Below are 5873 nucleotides of genomic sequence, written 5' to 3'. Positions count from 1 at the left end.
TGTTGGCTTCTTTCTCAAGTGGACTTTCTCCATGTGACAGGAAGTGTTGTACAGTAGCAGTTATATATTTACATGGTCCTTGCTGCAACTTCTAGATAAAGAATTCTCTCCCCCAGTGTCCATATAGCAAATCTTTTACACAACAGGACAAATCACCCTCAGGAGTTCTAGGTTTTTATGATCTCATAGTTTAGATCTCCAGAGATCAAGAGACATGATACTCCCAGCATCTATGTATCATTTAGTTATCTCTTATCTGTTATTGCTAAAACTATATTTCCTTGATTTCTGGTGAGTTAAAATTTTTTTCATATATTTATTAACCATATATTATTTATTGCTTATTTTTTCATTAGGTTGTCATTTTTTGTTTACTAGTGGGGCTCTTCTTCACATTCTGGATATTTCATTGTTAAATATATTGTATTCTTACTGGTAATATTTAAGATTTTAACTTCTATATGATCTCTTGTATTTTTAATTGTCTTTGAAGCCCTACCTGTCAATCTTTCCCTATATGACTTGCTTAGAAAAGCCTTCCTTATCGTGAAGCTTTTAAATATTTTTTCTTCTATTTTCTTCTAATACTTAATAATTTTACTTTTTAAATTTTAGCTTTTAAACACATTCAGTTTATTTTGGTGCATTAGGGAAGTGTTTAACTTATTTTTTCTGAATAGTCATTGGTTCAAAAACTATTTACTAAATAGTTGATCTTTTCTCCCTTATTTGAGATGCTACCTTTATCAAAAAGGAAATTTCCAGGGCACCTGGGTGGCTCAGTTGGTTAAGCGACTGCCTTCGGCTCAGGTCATGATCCCGGGGTCCTGGGATCGAGCCCCACATCGGGCTCCCTGCTCGGCGGGAAGCCTGCTTCTCCCTCTCCCACTCCCCCTGCTTGTGTTCCCTCTCTCTCTGTCTCTCTCTGTGTGTCAGTTAAATAAATAAAATCTTTAAAAAAAAAAAAAGGAAATTTCCAGTTATGCATAAATCTGTTTCTTCAAAATTTATCAAATTCCTTTTATCCTATTCCTGCATTAATAACACCCCATTTTAAGGCCTGTAGCTTTTTAGTATATTTTGTTGTTTGAAAGGGCAAATTGCTTCCATGGTTGTTTTTGTTAAAATGTCTGCCTATTCTTGTGACTTTTTTTTCTGTAACTACAATTTTAGAATCCGCTAACAAATTTTGTTTTAAAATTCTATTGGGGTTTCTATGGATATTATGTTGCACTTACAGGAAATTTGGGGAGAAGTGACTTTTTGGTTTTAAGTCTTGTAGCTTTTTAGTATGCTTTGATCCTCCTTTTAAATTTTTTAGTTTTAGTTTTTCTTGACTTTCCTTGAGCATTTTATCTTCTACTGAAACTTTAGAATTAGCTGCTCAGTTACAATTTAGAAAATTACAATAGGATTTTGGTGAAAATTGCACTGATTTTTATAGATTAGTTTTTGGAGCATTGATATATATTTTTTTCCATTTAGGTCTTCTTTTAAAAAATTCAGTTAGCTTTTTCTTCATCTAAGTCTTGTACATTTCTTGTTGGGTTTGTGCCTACTTACGTTTTGCTGTAACTGTGAATGGATTTTTTTTCAATTCATTGTTGCTCTAATACAGGAAAGTTATTTATTTTTATATGTTGACCTTAATGTTAAGCCACTTTAAAAATTTTTCATAAGTCTGATAAAACTACACTATAAGCTTTATGAGAGGATAGACCTTATGCAAACACTGTATTCCCTACCACCTAAACAGTGACTACATGTGACGTTAACTCAGTATGTTTGAATGCATGAATGAACGAATGAATGATGGTATTTTAGTTGATTCTCTTGGACTTCTGGGTAAACAATATTTCTAATTTTTCAGCCATTATAATTATGAGACTTTTAGTAAAGATTGTTTTGCAGGTTCATGTTTTGAAGTATCCTTTTTCTTACCTATGCATCAATATTAGATAAAATAGAACAAGATAAAATTACAAAGCAATGGCCTTATGCAGAAATAGTATTTCTCTGTGCTTAAAAATGTTTGGTTATGAGAAATTTTTTCATATATACAAAAATAGAATAGTATAATCAACCTGCATATTCTCATCACTCAACTTCCATTATGATCTTAGCCAATATTATTTTATATATACTTCTACTTTCTTCCCACCCCACCTTCCAATGGGCTTTTATGAAGCAACTCTCAGGCATACCATTTCACCCATAAATATTAGAGTACATTTCCCCCTTAAAAAGTAGTCTTTTAGTTACATAATCACAATGCCATTGCCATATGTAAAAATATAAATCATTCCTTAATATCTAGTGTTAGAATTTCCCTGGTCCTCAGATTTTTTCTGTTTTAAAAAATCTCTTCTCCATTATGTTAATTATACTGGAATTAAAATTTTTAAAAAAAGAAAAAGAAAAAAAGCTTTAAAAATAAAAACCAAGATCTGATCACCAGGTCTGCTCATTGCCGCAAACATACACATTCGTGCACTTGCACACACACACACGTATCTGTATTTATTCCTATATCTCTATACTGAGACCTATGAGTTCAATACTAAAAAAAAAAAAAAGTCTATAGGGGAAGATGGTGGTGGAGTAGGAGGATCCTAGGCTCACCTCATCCCATGAATACAACTAGGTAATTATCAAATCATCTAAATACTCCAGAAATTGACCTGAAGACTGGCAGGACAAACTCTACAACTAAAGATAGAGAAGAGGTCACATTCAAGAAAGTAGGAAGTGTGGGAGAGAAACGGACTGTGGCCACTACAGTGGGGAGGGATCCCCAGTCATGGAGAAGGGTGAGAGGCAAACTAGCACATGGGAGCACACGGGGAAAATGAATCCCCATAGCAATTGGCTTAGAAAATGAGAGGGCCAGAATTTCATTAGTTCTTGCAACCAACAGGACTTAAAGCCTGGAGTTTTAAAGGTCAGCCTGCTGGGCTCTGGGAGAGTTCAGAGGACACTGGGGCTATTCTTTGGAGAGAAGTCAGGGCAAACAGCCCACAGACATACAACGTGGAGACAGTGATCTGAAGAATGCCTGGAGCACACAGTGGAGAGGTTAGTTGCCCCTTTCGGAGCGTGTCTCAGAAAGGCAGCATTTGGGTGCCTTCATTAAACGTCTGCCTTCGGCTCAGGTCATGATCCCGGGGTCCTGGGATCAAGCCCCATATCAGGCTCCCTGCGAAGCCTGCTTCTCCCTCTCCCACTCCCCCTGCTTGTTTTCCCTCTCTTGCTGTGTCTCTCTCTGTCAAATAAATATATAAAATCTTAAAAAAAAAAAAAAAGAAAGAAAGAAAGGAAAAAAAAAAAAAAGAAAGGCAGCATTCATGGAGAGACCCCTCAGGAACAAAGAACTGACCAGGACCATTTTCTTTCCTGACCCCTCAGCAAAAGCACAGGGCCACCGGCCAGGACCAGCACAGCACTGACACTCCCTAACTTATACCAAACTACATCCCCTCATGCTCTGGTGGAACCACCCTCCCCAATCACACTTGCCTCAGTCCCAGTGCAGTGGGGCCCCTCCCCCAGAAGACCAGCCCAAACCCCTGTCCACACTGCCGCTCCCAACACGGGAAACTTGTGAGACCTCAGTTCTGTTGGTTGTGGCAACAGGTCTCATTTCACAAGCAGACCAGAGCACACCTAGTTAAAACATTCCACATTCAGGGATGCCTGGGTGGCTCAGGCAGTTAAGTGTCCAAATCTTGGTTTCCAGCTCAGGTTAAGATAAGGTGGTGAGATAGAGCCCTCTGTGATCAGCATGGAATCTGCTTGAGATTCTCTCTCCATCCCCCACCATGCTCCTTCCCCTAAAATAAATAAGGGTGCCTGGGTGGCTCAGTAAGTTAAGCATCCAACTCTTGGTTTCTGCTCAGGTCATGATCTCTGGGTAGTGGGATCCAGCCCTTTATCTGGGCTCCCTGCTCAGTGGGGGGTGTACATGGGATTCTCTTCCTCTCCCTCTCCCTCTGCCCCTCCCCTGCACTCTCTCTCTCTCTCAAATAAATAAATAAGTCCTTAAAAAATTAAATAAAATAATAAATAAAATCTTAAAAAAAAAATGAGTGCCACATTCAGGCCAGAGACCAAACACTACCCATAATAGGCAAAGACAGCCTCTGCAGACAACTAGACTAAAGGATAAAGTGACAAAGACACAACATCAGAGTGCACGCAGTACACGTTGGAGCCACTCCTGGAAGCACCAGGCTCTCAAGAACAGGGGACACTACATGTCAGGGCACTACAAGACCTCTTCTTCATAAAGCCATTCCCCTCAAGACTAGGAGACAAAGCGGGCGCCTGGGTGGCTCAGATGGTTAAGCGTCTGCCTTCGGCCCAGGTCATGATCCCAGGGTCCTGGGATCGAGTCCCACATCGGGCTCCCTGCTCTGTGTGAGCCTGCTTCTCCCTCTGCCTCTCTCTCTCTCTGACTCTCATGAATAAATAAATAAAACATTTAAAAAAAAAAATCTTTCTAAAAAAAAAAAAAAGACTAGGAGACAAAGCTGACTTTTCAAGTGCACAGAAACAGGCACAGAGACTTAGACGGTCTGAGAGAACTGTCTAAGAACACAGAGGAATTTGTCCCAAATGAAAGAACAGGACAATGCCACAGCCAGAGATCTAAGCAAAACAGACATAAGTTGGGGCACCTGGCTGGCTCAGTCATTAAGCGTCTGCCTTCGGCTCAGGTCATGATCCCAGGGTCCTGGGATCAAGCCCCACGTTGGGCTCCCTGCTCCGTAGGAAGCCTGCTTCTTCCTCTCCTGTTCCCCCTGTTTGTGTTCCCTCTCTCACTGTATCTCTTTCTGTCAAATAAATAAATAAAATCTTTTTTAAAAAAAGTATTAAAAACAGATATAAGTAACATGCCTGGTGGAGAATTTAAAACAATGATTATAGGATACTCACTGGACTTGAGAAAAGAGTGGAGGAAGTAGGTGAGACCATTAACACAGAAATAAGGGATAACACAGCAGAGATAAAGGGCTCAGTAAATGAAATGAGAAATATGCTTGATCTGGGCGCCTGGGTGGCTCAGTCGTTAAGCATCTGCCTTCGGCTCAGGTCATGATCCCAGGGTCCTGGGATTGAGTCCCACATCGGGCTCCCTGCTCCACGGGAAGCCTGCTTCTCCCTCTCCCACTCCCCCTGCTTGTGTTCCTGCTCTCGCTGTCTCTCTCTGTCAAATAAATAAATAAAATCTTAAAAAAAAAAGAAATATGCTTGATAGAATGAACAGTAGGCTAGAAGGAGCAGAGGAATGAATGACCTAGAACACAGAGTAATGGAAAATAATCAAGCTGAGCAAAAGAGAGAAAAAAAAATTATGCAAAATGAGAATAGACTTAGGGGAATCAGTGAGTCCATCAGATGTAGTAACATTCATATTATAGGAGTCCCAGAATAAGAAAAGAGAGAGGAGACAGAGAATTTATTTGAAGAAATAATAGCCGAAAACTTCCCTAATCTGGGGAAGGAAACAGATATCCAGATCCAGGAGGCACAGATTACCCCCAACAAAATCAACAAAAGCAGATCCACACCAAGACGTATTGTAATTAAAATAGCAAAATATAGTGATAAAGAAAAAATGTTAAAAGCAGCAAAACAAGACAGTTACATACAAAGGAAACCCCATAAGGCTATCAGCAGATTTTTTCAGCAGAAACTTTCTAAACTAGAAAGGAGTGGGGAATATATTCAAAGTGCTGAATGGGAAAAACCTGCAGCCAAGAATAATCTATCTAGAAGGCTATCATTCATAATATAAAGAAAGATGAAGAGTTTCCCAAACAAAAACTAAAGGAGTTCATGACCACTAAACCAGCCCTGCAAGAAATATTAAA

Source organism: Callorhinus ursinus, unplaced genomic scaffold, assembly GCF_003265705.2.
Source record: "Callorhinus ursinus isolate GAN/ISIS: 27379988/994484 unplaced genomic scaffold, GSC_fseal_2.0 scaffold44, whole genome shotgun sequence".
Taxonomy (NCBI): Eukaryota; Metazoa; Chordata; class Mammalia; order Carnivora; family Otariidae; genus Callorhinus; species Callorhinus ursinus.
This window is presented reverse-complemented; position numbering follows the sequence as displayed.